The 16,502-nt window shown below is 42.7% G+C and overlaps 1 protein-coding gene across 1 annotated transcript in view; it reads right to left on the bottom strand.

Moving 5' to 3' along the window:
• Positions 1-16,502, bottom strand: part of GRIN3A (glutamate ionotropic receptor NMDA type subunit 3A) — a 67,932-nt gene that overhangs the window by 49,856 nt on the left and 1,574 nt on the right. The window lies entirely within an intron of this gene.

Below are 16,502 nucleotides of genomic sequence, written 5' to 3'. Positions count from 1 at the left end.
CAGGGCTAAAAATCACCACTCACCACTCAGTCAGCTACTGGTCACTAGGAGATTACAACCTTGAGAGCTGAGTAAAACAGGATTTACACAGAGCAAAGAACAACTATCCAGTGTGTAGAATGTACTACATATCACAAATGTGGACATAAGGTAGAACTGCAAACAAATGAGGAATGGGCAAGCAAATAGAGTAGGCAGACACGCACGCAGACAGCATCAACATACAGAAGAGACCAAAAGTGGGAGAAACTCCCACCCTCAACATAGTGCTCCTGCCTTTAGAAATCCTGGAACACAGATGAGTTGCCAGTCACAACCCCTAGCCCCCAAAAACACATAGACACATGTGCTCTGTCTCTCTAAAGAAGATCTGGGAAGCCAGAGGATGATCCCAGAGATACAGGGACCCTGAGTATGACATTTTGAACTGTGTTGTTACTGAGAATGAGCTGTTGCACTTGCATAATTTCCCTGCACCATTGGGACCAACAATAGTACTCTGCTAACACCGCTAGGACCTCGATTAGGCTAACAATGAATTCCTGGCTTTGCACATAGAAAGGGTTTCTATAGCTCCCATTAACTGAGGGCAATATTTGCTCCGATGCCTTGCTCTTGAGGACTGCTGCTAACACAGCACAAGAGCTGACAGAGAATTTGGCAACCAGGGCTGTAATTATGATGCACATTGCTAAGCATTACTCCACACTGGGCTCCCTGGCACGTCACCCCTGCCAGGCTCCTCAGCATAAAGGGCTCTTGAAACAGCACTCCCATCTTTGCCCTGATACAGCAGCTTCCACCTTCCCATCAGTAAGACAGACATGCTGCAGCATATTGCTGGAAAACGCTGCTTTTTCAGAGGCACGACAGGCTGTGAGTACTCTTTCTGTATGACTTTTCTGGCATGAGCAAAACAGTAATTTCTTCTTGTTCAAGAAGAAATTAATTCTGGAAGGAAATATAGAATAAAAGGAGAGAGGGTATGGAGAAGACTGATTCATGCTATGTTGGTAAAAGGAGTCTGGTCCCACTTTTACAAAAGCAGCTCTTGTCCTTTCTGAGATGTACGTGGTGTATGCACACGGCATTTAATCCAGTTAGATTATATTCACCATTAACACCTGCAGCAAGGAATAAAATCTGATGGAGCACTGTCTTCACTCTCCAGTGCAATTACAGCATGGCTTGAAAGTGCTTTCAACCCTTCCTGAGCATTTGCATTCCCCATACCTTCAGCAGCTATGCCCCCAAGAAGAAGTTTTCTTCTTCTTCTCCTCTACAGTTTCCTTCTTTTTCTGCCTGTCACAGAAACACCCATGCAGAGATCCATGGAGCATCCCGAAAATTATAGCTGTATATGGAAATACACAGCAGGGGAAATTAATGCTGACCCATGTCCCATTCCTCAGAAAGCCAGCACCAGCTCATCATCGCATCCTCTTCTGCTGGGCCTTGCTCCAGGCATGTTTCACAGGATTAATTTTAGCTACAAGGGCATTTTGTTCTATATTGATTTTTTTGTATGAAAGAAAGCTGAGAATTAAGCTTGCAAAGCCTGATCTCTTAACTCTATTAAATGAGGCCAGGGTAGATTAAGTTGGTAGTTCATCTTTCTGAGGCTAGGCATTAAAAACATGGCTCTAAGGTGAATTCTTGGGTGTACGTGGCTTGGCTTAAAATCAGGATTAGGATTTAAACAGCTTCACTTGAGGTTTCTTATTTAATACACCAAAGACTTAATTAGAAAGATGGGAAATTAGAAAGAAGAGTTAAAATTGGCTCTCAGGGCATGGGATGAGGTGGGGGGCAGGGGGGGAGAAAGCCAAACATCTCTTTTAAAAACAAATACAGTCTGCATGTGATGGGATGCAGTGAGATGACAAAGGAGAAGGGCCACTGGAATGCGCTGTCCTGAGTGGACCTGAAATGCCTCTTGCTGCCCACAGAGCTGGCCAGGGCCAGAGGGTCTCATCCTGCATGGGTATCCTCAGCTCGCTGGGCAGCTTTCACCAATCAGGCAGTGATGCTCCTTTCCTCAGCAGGAGGCAAACCCAAATAAACTGGGAGGTGTGATGTTTGTTAGGTCCTCAGCTGCAGATTTACTACCTTTCAAAACAAGACAGGAATCTAAACTTTTGAAAATGCTTTAACCACTGCTCCCCACTTTTTATTACCAAAACTGACTTAAAACATTGTTACTAACAAACAAAAACCTGGAAGACGAGGCACCGTGTAGAAGCTTCTTGGCCGTGTTTGGAAGTTGCTTTTTCTGAGCATGCAAACCACAAAATCAGGCAAGATCCTGTAATCAGGAGGCTCCCACCCCCCGCCCCCAAAGGCAGAAGCATTTGAGTTTCCAATAAAGCGTTATAGCAACGACCCACAAAAGTGTGTGACTGCACAGAGCCTGTTACCAGGCTCACAGGGAGAGGAGGAGGAGGAGAAGGAGGAGGAGGAGGAAGAAGGAGCACTGGCTGGCTGTTGAATATAGAAGCTGAGCAATCCAGTTTGAGATCTCTGCCTCATCTCAGCGAGCAAACCCTGCCATAAAATGGGGATAGCCCCCTCCTCAGTGCCCCAGGGGACACATCACCACCAGGCTCCTCACCCATCTTAAGGCTTACAGCAAGATAAATACTTCACAGCCTTTTACACAGGCAGGGATAGGAGAGGAAAAATGGAATTAAAAAAAAAGGGGGGGTTAAGTAATACATCTTGGAGAATAAACAAGGCTTTGCCTGAAGCAGAATCTAAGGCTCAAATCTCCACTTTGCTGTGCTAGACTGCCTCAATATACAAAAATTATGGGACATAACAGCCATTTGTTTTATGTGCTGTTAAGTAATTTGGGCATTTGCACCATTGCACTGCTCTGGTGCACTGGTGTGTCCTTCTGACATTCCACTGAAAATCTCCTCATCAGGACCCCACATCTATGGGCATTTTGGTACTGTGATTTCCTCATTAGTTTAAAGGGGATAAGCAAGTTACTAATGTTCCACTGTATTCCAAGAGTCCTGGATACAGCCATGAAATGAGACCTTGCTGTAGTAGGTACCTCAGAGGGCAGAAAATGGTTTACAGACAGTGTTATGGGGAGGTTTAGGAGAATGTATCAAAAATCATCATCCATCCCTGTCTCACTCTTGGATTTATAATGTGCAAGATCATGAAGTGAGCATTTACAGCTCCTACCTGTGACTAAATCTTCTGGGCTCATCTAAATGCCTGACAGAAAATACATAACAGCTTCACCTCCTTACTACACACAAATACTTGCACCGACTACTGCTACCAGTTTTGTTTAACTCTGCACCTATTGTGGTCACTTAGACCGAGAATGATCACACAAAATTTGTAAATCACAATGAAATATGAACCATACATATTAATCCCTCCTTTGAATCATGTTTAGATTCAGTGGAGCAGTGCTAACTGAGGCTTTAAGCAATGTGTCCATCCAGAAATAACCCAGCATACTGCTCTTACCAGGCAAGAACTGGTAGGGAAGTTCAACACACTTGTAGAAAAAAAATAGTGAGAAGCAGGTGGACAAACTGTTGACACAGAATTAAATACCAATTTTAACTTCTTTGTAAACAAAGTTCTTCATCCTACCTATTTATGTAAAAACTTACGTGTACTGATACCTTATGTTGCTTGAGGGGGAAAGGGAAAAAAACTGTCATGGCAGGTTAACGGGGGTTGGCCTTGTTTATGAGAAAATAATGAAAGTAACAGCAACAATTTATTAGCCTGGATGTTACCGATGGGAAGAATGCTTTGCAGCATGGAAATTATGAGAAAGGCCTACAAAATTTAGTTCTGATACTGGTTATATCTTCTCTGTTGCAATTCCTTTAAATTTCCACTGCCTCCATATCCTCCTATTATAAAATAATATCTTATAATCTCCCTTAAAAATAAATGTATCTCCTCCTTAGAATTATGTAGGGTTTGCAAAACTCTGTGACAGCTGAAAAGCCACTGCGCTCACTGCAGAGCACCAATTACTCAAGTACGCTGGGTATTTAGTTAATTTATTAAGAGCTTTAGGATCTGCCTGTGACAGATCTGAAATCTGACATTTCTGTGAGTCAAAAGGCTCTCAAACATTCTGATCCAAATGAATCAGTAAACTCTTGTCTGTGCTTGAGCTTCCTACAAACATACAAGGTCTTTCTTCCTCGTGCTCAGCTCTCCCCACCCTGATCCATTGGGATGCTGGCTACGGATGCTACGCTCTCTACAGGTCAGTTTTTGACCCTGAAGACAGCTAATGAGCTATTGCAGCTGACAAAGAGGCTCTCAGCTCTCAAAAATGAACTCCGTGAGTCTTCTGATGCATTTGGGCAGCCAGTGGTTGGGTCTGTGGGTCTTCCGGACGAGGCTGGAGCAAACAGCATCTTTAGTTGTACCACTGAAAATCTGAGAGCGTCAGATGAATTAATGGATCTGCCTGTGTAGCCTGCCCTCCTCTGCACTTATAATCTTGTGAGTTAACTTACAAGCAACTTAGAAACTCTAAAAACACAGCAGCTGTGACTCCTCTTAAACAGCTCCTCAGTCACCATCCCTCCGAGAGCTTCGCCAGTCCAGTGTTACCAAGACTAACACAGTCAAGCCTAGCACTACCAGTTCTACAGGCTAGAAGAAATAATGACATTCATGAATTTAGCAAACGAGACAGAAGTTATGAATTTAATGATCTGGGAGCCAGTCTTGAGTTATGCAAAACACACTGAGTTAGGTATTCACAAAATTGCTCCAGCGTAATTGTCGGCACGTGGATTGTTTGCAAACAGCTTGCACAAACTACTTAGTGTTAATCATTTGTTCCGTGACATAGTTAGTCATGCACTATTTCTGCTCCTTGAGTGGGTGATTGTATCCTCCTCCTGAAGGAGAGGGTAAGAACCAGGGAAAATGAGGCGCGCCCCGGGAGTTTAACACAGATGAGCGCCTTCCACAAAATACGGGAGCTTCATGTCTCACTAATCTCTGCAAGACGTTTGCGTCTCTCCATCCCCATGCAAATAATCCACGATGACTCTGCAGAGTCTGGTGAACCTAAGCCTGGGGACGAGGAATTCACGCCGACTATTTCTGGCACCGCGATTCTTTTTAACGCTCTGAGCAAGGGGGAGTGTTGCAGAGGAGTATCTAATTCCCCCAGACAACCTGAGAGGAAGGGATGACAGATCACCGCTCCAAAGAGTTTGGCAAGAACATACAAACTGCTGTCTCTCTCTGCAGGAAACAGTGCTGCTTCAGGGAGAGAGAACCTCCAGCAAAAACAGTCACAAAAAAAAAAGTATATTCCCTGAAGAAACAGGAATACTGGGATTTTTTTTCCTTCGATGTTTCAGTTTTCATTGTTTACATGATGTTAGCACTTGAATGCAAGTCTTGGTCAGTCTAAGATACAGAATCCTAGAATGGGATTGGAAGGGACCTTAAGGACCACCTGATTCCAACCCCCTGCCAAGGGCAGGGACACCTTCCACGAGACCAGCTTGCTACAAGCCCCATCCAGCCTGGCCTTGAACACTCCCAGGGATGGGGAATGTATTACAGTTATTGCAGCAATGTGCAGAATTATGCTTCCATAAACTTCAGTGACCTGGGATGGGACTAGAGGAGGTGAAAAACTATAAGCTGAATTGAATTTTGTTGCAACAAAGCTTTGATATCCCAGAAGTGCTCTGTGAGGTACCTGGCAAACTGGAGTGAAACAGTCAGCCAGCAGTGAGAATAAAAGCAACAAAGGGAGACACAGAGACCAGAATCTTCTGTTACAGGTTTGCTTGTCTTTTCTGGAAGGTAAGCAACCTCTGGAGAGCCCTCTTCAAGTAACTGAGGATTTTATCCACACGTGAGCATACTGATTGACACACATGTGGACTGTAAAACCAGGGCAGGGGTGGCCAGGCAAAGAGGTGTTGAGGGCCAAAACTCATGAAAAGTAGGGATGCCACAGCAGTGCCACATTTTCAGTGGCAGACACATCATTGTCATGTTGGGCAGTCATTGTTTACAGACAGTCAGTGTGTCATGGGTAATTCTGACATCCCCTGGCAACTTTTAGTCCTCCAGAGGAGACTTCTGACAGAGCACAGAAATACATCTGGACTTCTTCATGCCTGGACTGGTAGACCAGCAGCTATTCCAGTACTCAGCCCACTGTATTTTCCTGTGGTTTTAACTGCATTGAAGAGGACTGAATTTCCCATTGGAGTCCCCTGTTGAGTGGTCAGACTGCAGACTCATTTCTCCTGCTCTTACTGACAATAATAAGCCATTTTGCTGCTTATTTTTCTCCAATAAAATTGTAATAATTTTGTATGACTCTCCGAAGACATGCATTTGCTCTCATAGTGCTGGCATAGTATGGATCCACAAAAAGATGAATTGTCTGAATTATTCTTGATCATAGTTAGTGAATGGCTATCTGTAAGTTTTTAAGCGAAGTGGGAACTCTCTGGTGAAAATAACTCAAATTCAGGTAAAATTAAAGGTTAGAGTTGACAGAAGTCTGAAGTTTGCTTATGAATATATTTTTAGCATCACAGCAACAAATCACAGATCCTATTGGACTAGTTCCTCACTCAAAGCAAAACAATACCAGACTAAATGAAGTCTGAGTACATTTTTTTTGGGTTGTTTTTAAAAATGTCAATTGCATCAGAAACAGCATGCAGGCACTCACACAACTGAAAAGATTCGCTTCAGCTGTTTTTTTCTCCTCAACATGAACATTCTCCCCTTTTCATGAACATTTCAGTAATCAAATTACACTAGGAGAACTGCTCATGGAAAATGCACAGCAAAAGCAAACACGTGGAGTATGTGCAAGTTCCAGATTCCATGTATATCTCTAATTCCTGTGTTTATCGGACTGGAAAATAAAAAAATCATGGGCTTGGTTAAACAACCAAAACTGCATCTCAAACTGGTCCTTACTCAAAGCCAGTGAAGTAAAAGGAAGCACTCTCACAGATGTTTTGGAAGGCTCTGGGATGCCGCCATTCCTTTGTTCTGGCTTGTTCCAGAAATTTCAGGTGGTTTTCAGGCAGAAAAAAAAAAAAAAAAAAAGTCGGTGATTATCAGATATATTATTCACTGTGAATTCTCCCTTCATTTCCCTCTTAAAGTACAGTTCTGGGGAGGAGGAATACAAGGGCAGCTTGAGCTGGACAGCAAGCTCCCATTCCCTGTCAAACAGAGCATCTTTCTTCTGCTAATCATGTGGCACTGCTGCATCCCACCACAGGTCTAAATTTGCCACTTACAAACCTGCAAGGGTTGTGAACACCCCGGGAGGACATCGTGGCACAGCTCACTTCCACATAACTGCATGTTATATATTTATATGCACTGTCAAAATGGTGGGAAGATACGAAACTGTGTTTCACTGGAATCTAGCAGGCTGAGCTATTTATAAATAAGTGCCTTATTTTTGGTGCTCTTCAGTGCAGATGAACAGTGAGCGATGAGCAATTTATGTTGCTGATCATTTGTATCACAATAGAGCCTTGCAGCCTTTTTCTGCAGTTTATAGACTCTGTAAGTTCAGGATCTGTAGTATCCTACAGGGGAAGACAGGACCTCAGAACAAAGACCGATGGGCAAGATACAGAAACGATGAAATGAGCATGCCATACTGAAAATGGAAGAGCAGATAGATAACAGAGCATCTGAGAGAATATTTGAGCATTCCTGGGTATTCGGGGCATCAATATCCAAAACAGACCCACCACCCATCTCTGTCTCTTAAAACAAACTCTCAGTGTGAAGGAATCCTTTCCCAAGGGTATTCCACACTAAGGGATTTTTCATTTAAACAACAGAAGATAGCATTAAACAAAATACGGCATAATGAACATGAAATAAAAGTCATTAGAAGGATGACATGCTCTGAAGAAATCTTAGGGTTATAACTGGAGTGAAAAAGCACGTTTTAATTAACAGGCTTGTAAGCACCCTGTACTACGTAAATGATTCATGTGTATAAAAAGATGATCATAAGGATGACTGAATAATCATCATTTTGGCTTCCCTGTGTTGACTGCTGATGCAAGATTCCTAATCAGATGCCACAGGAGTATTGTTAACCACACCAGCCTATCCAGGCTATTTCTATGTTGATACATTGTGATAGGAACTTTTAAAGAGGTGATTAATAGCTGTTTTTTCTCTCTCCAGAATCTCTGAGGAAGAAACACTGATGTTTACCATGTTTTACCATTTCCCTGGAGCTCTGCAGCAGGCACTTTCACAGATCACAGAATGATTTGGGTGGGGAGTGACCTTAAAGACCATCCCATTCCAACCCTCTGCCATGCGCAGGGACACCAGACCAGGTTGCTCAGAGCTCCATCCAAACCTGGCCTTCAACACTTCCAGGGATAGAAGATGAGACATCTGAAATGTTCATGCCTCGATGCTTAAACAAAAAATACCAGAGTTTTTGCTTTAATCATTTACCTGTGTTTGCCTCAAGGCTGCCAGTGGGTATCTATTTGTCCCCTTGGAGCTCTATAGTTTATTACCTATCACACAAAAAATTTAAGTGGAGGAAACCCAGGCACATACACCCTTCACCTTGTTGCCCTTCCAAGGTAGGGGTAAAATCAGCACTATGGTATTAGCATACTAAATGTGTGCTAAAACAACGTAAATCACAGTGAAAACACTTTCAGTACACTCTCAAAGGAGGGCAGCTCCAAATAAAGGTCAGATCTGTTTTTCTCACTTCTGATACTTACATTGAGTATGGAAAATTCTTAAAAACGACTGCTGTCCTACAGAAAGCAGTTACATATGAGTGAGTCTTACACACTCAGAAAGTGATAAATAATTATGCTCTCACCTAAAATAGCACCGGAAAATTACCAAACTGTGAACTCAATGATACCGACTTTTCATCTGATTTGCAAAATAAAAAGATCTTTTTAAGCCAGTTTGAGTGAGTACGCTATTAAAATGAGTGTAATGTAACTGCTTTATCAGTAGCATCATTGAAAGAGGCTGGTGCATATTTCAGCTGCTCTTTCTGGTTATCATTTGCTATGTCTAATAGTTCTTTCTTTGCAACAAATGCAAAACTTCATTTTTAAAATCTCAGTTGATGCTTGAAGATCTATCTTGTCTTTTAACTCTGCCTTAAGTTAGAATGTCTTGTAAAATGTCGTATGAACAGCATGGGCAATCATTTCCCTCACAGTCTTAAAGAAGCTGAAAGTGGGATAGCATGCCTTCAGGGAAATACTAAGAGTTTAAAATATGCCTGTGCAGCACATTCATAGATTTTTATAATCCATTTCAAATACTTTCCACATTGTAAAACAGGCTTTGGAAAGTATCATCACAGATGAAAGCTGGTGAAGAAAAAGTAATAAAAATATTGTAGAAAGAAAAGGAAGAAATGGTGCCTGCTTCTTCTGAGCTCCCCAACATTTGATTTTTCCTGTGTAATAATAAGAATCGAATGATCACAGTAATTTCCCCATTTACTGTGGTTTAGTGTCAGCTAAGGGTGCACCTGTGCCCACCTCCACTCCTCCACCCCCCCCATCTGCAGCCTGCAGCTACCCAGGCTGAAGCATTTCAGATAAAAGTTAATTATGCAGCACTAACGCTGCACACCAGACCCTTCCAAACCGCTGCCAACTGGAAACCTTCCCGTCGGCTTCTGAGGGCTCTCCCAGCTCACCATTCCTGCAGCAGAGAGCATCTGAGAGGTTCAGCATTCTCCCCCCACTCACTGATAAGGCACTGATAGCTTGCAGAGGCACAGGGGTGGCTGCCTGGCATGGGGGTGGCACCTACTCTCTGCTTGTACCAACAGTGCATTCCTGTGCTCCAAGGATGCAAAATGCTCATCAGTGGCTGTATGGACCTACACTGTGGGGGAATGACACACAGAGCCCAGGTCTGAGTGGCAAACATCAAGCCTGAACAGGGAGATGCTCTGGAACCCTGTCTGCAGCCAAATCCAAGTCTCAAGGCAAGCTGCACACAAAATTTGGTTGAGATGCTCCACAAAGGCAGCATGTAATGTAACAATGGCTGTGGTATGCCTGTCTCAGTTCTTCATGGAGCTGTCCATGATTACCAAGAGCAGTGTTATCAGCTTGCTGTGACAGCTGCGAAGCACTTGGGGCCAGGCTGAGAACTTCTGAGTCACGCTGATGAGGAGCCCCTTGAACAAGCAGCTTTGCTCGAGTGTGACTCCCTTAATAAATGAATCATCTATCAGTGCCGCCTACTCAAGCTCAAATCCTCCTCCCAGTTCTCCTGCTACTTCCACCATCTGCACATCCTTTCCCTGTGGTGGTGAGAACCAATTTGGCTGATTGACAGGGTTTTGGGGAAAATGTGGAGTCTTTCAGGGCCAGACTAGAAGTAAAGAACAGTCCCCAATGTCCAGAGCTCCAATCCTAAAGTCCTTGTGCCTGAACCTACTCCTATTTATTCGGAAATCCCTGCTGGGCACCTACTAGTAAGCTGCTATATGCATCCCAGTAACCTGGTACTCTGAAATCCTGACCAGAAGATATCTGACCCTGGGTCCCAGAGCATCATGAGGGACTCTAATTCTCAGCATCAAGTTTGAAAAAAGGCTTCTATTAATCACACCCAACCACGCCAAGGCCTCACACCCTTTGCAAGACGTCCTTCTGGCAATAGCAATAAACCACTATCTACCTCTGACATAATCCCTGTTCCCGTCACTGCTTCCTAGAGGCTGGCCTCATCAGTTTCCTGAGAAGTCTGCAGGGAAGACAGTGCATTTTGAGGGGGAAAAATGCTTTTTTGGGAAGTAACTGGAAGTAACTGTCCTTAGCTAGGGACCAAGACACCCCTGTGATTTCAACCCTGATTCAGGCAAGCCATTCTTCCCTGTGCTTGGTGATCCCAGCTCTTTGTCCAGAGCTTTCCTACAAAATGCAGTTCTCATTTTGTGCTGCTAGAACCACAAAAAGTAAAGCGATAGTGAAGGGCACCTCTTCTTTTTCTTCTCAATTCAGCTTATTTTCTCCTTCTCTCCCCCTGCGTCACTGACATGTGATGTTTCCAGCTCTCTTGCTTCCTTTTCTTGTTTTCTTCCTCCTCTTTTCTCTGGATGCTTTCAGCTCTTCAGAACAAACTCTGCAATGCACAGCTATTTGTATTGCAGTGAGATCTGGTGCACTCTCTCATTCAAGCAAATTGAGAAGACAACAATTCCACTCTTTAAAAACCCTTCAGTAAGACCTACAGAAACATGGGTTTATAATCTGAGTCTTTGTTGGAAGGCAAATTTAGGTTTGTAAAAGAAACTGCTTTTCCCAGTTTTCTGCTGATTACAATAAATGCATAAATTCTAGCCATGGTATGCCTGGTTTTCTTTCTCATTTAAAAATTACTTGGAAATCCAGAGAGGGAAATAATAGGACATGAGATAAACATTTTATTTCAGGGCTTAAAACTGTAACTAGATCCAGCACAGCCTAAAGTCCTAACACTGTGTGTTTTCAGTATTTCATGGGTTTAAATAGTAAACAATTTATCAAATATACCCTGAGAACTTTTGCAAGTAGTTTTTGAATCTAATCACAAGCAATAAATTGAGTAACACATCACAAGATCCTTTGTTGTTTTCTAGTTTCTATAGCTCTACTTCCATTTTGGTGGAAAGACAGGATACTTTCTCTGGCTTTCATGGACAAATTCTTGTGGGAAATGATATTGAATACTCCAACTTTTCTTTGTTAACAATCTGTTCAGTACAGTAACTTCTGTACTCATATAGAATCTGACAGCAGGTTGTCTTTAAATTTGTCTGTTCTAGGCCAAATTATAATTTTTACTTAGTGGATTAAGCCAAGTACTCTCTGATGTTTCTTCTGATAATGCCTGTCCTTCAGCAAAGTAATAATCAATGATTTAATGCTGTCATGTTTTAATCACTCATCCCTGACAGGAGTTTGTGCAGTGTGTTATGAAAGACCTAGCAGCAAGGAAGACATTGTTTTGTGAACACCCAGAATAGAAAAAAAAAGCCAAACCCAAAATAAACATCATGTATGGTACTGAATTTGATGTTAACTCAGCTTTTCTGCTTCAGAGAATCAGCACAGGATGAGGAATGAGAAAATCTTGTTACTGGCCAGCTCTGAACGAGCACTCTCTCAGCGGAGTTCTGGCTCTTTCTGTCTCCAAGGGACTTTAAAATTATCCAGAGGAGAGAACTGAAATAAAAACATTCTGAACTGAAATAAAAACATTCTCAGCACTTTCCTGCACTCTGATAAAGGATTTTCTGCGGCTATGATTAACTGAATCCTCCTTAAATTCTCTAACTCCAGAAAAAGAGACTAGTTTGGGGTTTTTTTTCCCCTTTTCTTTGTTCCATGCAAAGATTTTTGATAGAGGAACTATCATGGAGGTCTCTGACTGAAAGAGAAGCAACTGGGCATTTGTTTGCACATCCTCTCAATTTCAGCCCTTGATTCCTCTCAAGGCCCCTCTCATAAACCCTCTTGAAGTGCACAACAGGCATGTGCCACACAGTGTGAGGTGAGGAGGGTCGGTGACCACGGGGAAAGACTGAACACATATTCCTCATCTACACAGGAACTCATACAAGCTTCCAATATCTGGCCTAAGACAGATTAGCAAAGACAGTTTGAATGACCAGAGCCTGCAGCCAAGCAGCCAATGTGTGTTGCATTCTCTCCCTGGAAAATTGAATTATTATAACTTTTTCCCCAGCCTATCAAAACCATTTTTCTGCAAAAATGAAATTCTGGCTCCAAGGAGGAAAGAAAAAAGTGTCTCTGGGCATTTAGTTGGGCAGAAGCTTTTCCACATCTCCACCCCTTTGCTGTAATTTCTGCCTGCCCTCATTGGTGCAATGCATAGTCAGTGTCCTGCAGGTCAGTATGACTTCTGAGGCCACTGTATTCACAGTGGTATTCCTGTCTATTTCCAAAAAGACCTATAATTCCTCACCCAGGGTGGTTTGATATATATATATATCTAAAAATTAGGAAGCTGTTTAAAAAAAAAAAAAAAAGCTTAATTCCTTAAAAAAAAAATGAAAAAATTAAATGTTTATAGGCAGTTTCTTTTTACAGCATCTGTTCTGAGGCTGAGCTTGCTATTTAACCAGAAAATTAAGTTTAACCTGGAATTCTGATTAGGTTTATTTATTCTTTTGACCCCTTCTGAAGTCATACCTGTAATCAGTAGCAGTGCAGTTTCAGATCCTCAAGACACCAGGTAAAGGACAGACTGGCAGGGACTGATGGTTTGCAATTACTTTACTCTGTTTAGTTGCTTTGAAAAGATTCCCTTTCATGTTAACAGACATCAGAGGTGCTGATTTATCTGAAACCCACTAAAAATACTCCTTTAAATGCAGAGAACACTGCTGCAAACATGACCTCCCCTGTGTTTCTGATACTATCATCAACAAAATGGATATTACGGGCCATTCTTCCCAGACTCTCAGCTCTGAGCTGTACTACTAGAAGCAATATCACTGTATTTATTTACAGTTCATGTTCCCTGGATCTTTTCCCCTGTTCCATCCCTGGGAAAATTATTAATGATGTTGGCAATCTTGGAATCAAAAAATAAAGTGCTTCTCCTGATACACAAATACATAAGGTGACAAGCCTTGCCTCAGTGGCATCAGTGCTTGTGAGCTGCTGCCTCCAAAATAATGAGCTGTCGAAGCTTCACTGCAATTTGCATTTGTGTTAGTAGTAAAGAAATCCAGTGGTTTTTTTGCTTGCTGAATGACAGTGTTAAATTGTTACTTTTGCTTACTGAGTGTGAAAATTTACTGAAATGACAGTAAAGTGGGAAGAGTAAACAGTATTTTTTCAGGTCGCAACTGCACTTGGATTTACCCTTAGTGTACGTTAGTAATTAAATCACAGATGTAAAATGAAAAAAGTGTGTCACATTTTACTCTGTGTAGCCTCCGCTGAAGCCAACACACTCCTGAACCTCCAGAATAAGCTGCTGCATGTGGGAAAACAAATGGTGTACCACACCTTGTGATGGCTGTTGTCTTGTTAATGTCATGGGGAAAGACTCTTTGCTCTCCTTCTTTTTCTTTTTTTTCTTTTTTTTAGCTTCAGGGTGGTAGAATTTAATGAGAAATGGATTTTTAAACACACTTGAAATACCACCAAACTTTTGAAAACACAGTCTATGTATCTTACCTGGCTGTAGTTGCCCGTCTGTGACACGGTGGATTTCCTCTCACATTACACATCTGAAGTATTACTATTATCATATTGAAATGTATTTCAGTTCTGGATCTTTATCTTCCCTTTCATTCTAAGCATTGCTTTTTGCCATGTTAGGGAAGATTTGCTCAAAGATCAACGTGCTTTTCAATTGCAGTGAATATTTGCCGATTATAAACTTCTGCATGAAGTAATAGCATTAACATTCAGCAGCAGTACAAGACATTGCATGTGTATCTTCCTGTCCTGGTGTCATGTGGAAAATGAGACCTTGCTAGACATTACTACCTTAAAACCACTCAAATGAAAGATTCGAATGCTGAGGAGAAGCAGCATCTAGTGAACATTGGGTTTGTTGTGTTTGCCATGGTCTTCACACTCACACAGTGCAAACTGCTCTCCGAGAGCAAACAAGTTTTGGGTCTGCTTCTGTCCCTGCTTGGAAGAAAGATACCTGCAGGCACTGCCAAGGGCATGCTGCAGTGGTTTTGTGGGAGGGAAGATGCTCTGTCCAAGCATCAGTAGGAGGGGTGATCCCAGGGGTGCCAATTCAGAAGCAGGGTTAGATGTCAGTCTTCTTTTCTTCTTGGAAAATCTGCATCCTGGGCCTACCAGCAAGATCTGCCTCATCTACAACGATGCCATTTACAACTGCCTCCTCTAAGATGGCCAGTCAGCAGAAGAGGCCAGTCTGCAGCTCTGTGTCTGTAGAGACAGCAAGGTGACAGGTCTGTGGTGTGCTCTTTCATGTCAGCTCTGGCATGGGACTGTGAGCAACACAAAATCCCTGTTTGCAACAAAGGTTGCTGAGGCCAACAACTCCAGGGACTCCTGGCTCCAATATGCTGTTGGAAATCCTGTAACCCTAGGAAGTATGCAAGGTAAGGCTGTTGTAGCACCGCCTCCAGCATCAGCCTTAAAATGGTATGTATTAAGTGGAAGTATGAAAAAACCAGTGTTCAGAGAGATGTCAGCCCCTCCAAGACAATCTTGAGGGACTAATACACTTGTATTACCTGCTGGCCTTTGAGTAAGACTGAGATTTTTTCTTTTAAATCCACAGAGCCTTGAAAAGTAATTTTTTTTTTAGCTCAGCCCAAAGGAAAACAGAGTCTGTTCAGCACAGGTGCAGTGCCAGGCATTGGTTTCACTGTCACTGAAGGCAATGCCAGTTAAAGTCTGCTTAAGAACAAAGTCCTGATTTGGACAGACTCATCCATTGGGCTCCCCGCTGAGAACAATTTGAAAGTTAAGCAGGAGCTTTGAAGTCCATGGAAAGCAGCAATGAAATCTAACCTTGTGCTGCATGTGTTGAACACATCCTGTGAACTCAGGCAGCTTTAGGTGAACTTAGACCCTTCTCTAAGATGGAAGATAAAATAATGCTAACAGCCAGAGCAAGGCAATACTGGGTTCAGGATTTGGCCCTCAGGAAGCTTTGGCTGTTGACTCCAGCACCATTGTGACTGCAGCTGCAAGGCTGGTAGATGTAACAGCAAACCTGGATGCTACTGGCACCATCAATAACAGAATTCACCAGCACTGATTACCCCTGAGTTTCTGCTTAAATCTAGAGAGACCTGAGTTACATGGGTTTTGCTGAGGCAGAAAAACCTAGCTGAATTAAAGGGGCTACAAAAGAGCTGGAGTGGGGATGTTGACAAGGGCATACAGTGACAGGACAAAGGGAAGCAGCTTCAAACTACCAGAGAGCAGGGTTAGATGGGATATCGGGAAGAAATCCTTGACTGTGAGAGTGATGAAGCCCTGGCACACGTTGCCCAGAGAAGCTGTGGCTGCCCCATCCCTGGAGCTGCTCAAGGCCAGTTTGGATGAGGCTTGGAGCAGGGAGGTCTGGTGGAAGGTGTCCCTGCCCTTGCCAGGGGGTGGAAGGAGATCGTCTTTAAGGTCCCTTCCGACCCAAACCACTCTGTGATTCAGACCAGCATACAGCAGTCACATCTTCAGTTACAGACCAGGAGCTACCTAACACAGACTTCTTCTACCTTTTCGGTCACAGTTCAAACACACAAAAACTGAAAAAAAACCCAAACCCACAGAAATTTAACAGTGATCCAGGCTGTGGTTTATATTTGCTTTTGCCAAGCAAATTCACTCAGCAATCTTTTTTTTTTCTGATTACATTTTGAGAGCAAAGTTGATCTACCTCTTCTTAGATAAAACAACTGTTTATCCTGTACTTTTAAAAGGCAGCTTGTACCATTTTATTTATGACTTCCCTTGCACAGG

This window comes from Corvus hawaiiensis, chromosome Z (genome assembly GCF_020740725.1).
Source record: "Corvus hawaiiensis isolate bCorHaw1 chromosome Z, bCorHaw1.pri.cur, whole genome shotgun sequence".
In the NCBI taxonomy this organism is placed as follows: domain Eukaryota; kingdom Metazoa; phylum Chordata; class Aves; order Passeriformes; family Corvidae; genus Corvus; species Corvus hawaiiensis.
Note: the sequence above shows the minus strand (reverse complement) of the source record. Positions and strands in the feature narration are given on the sequence as shown.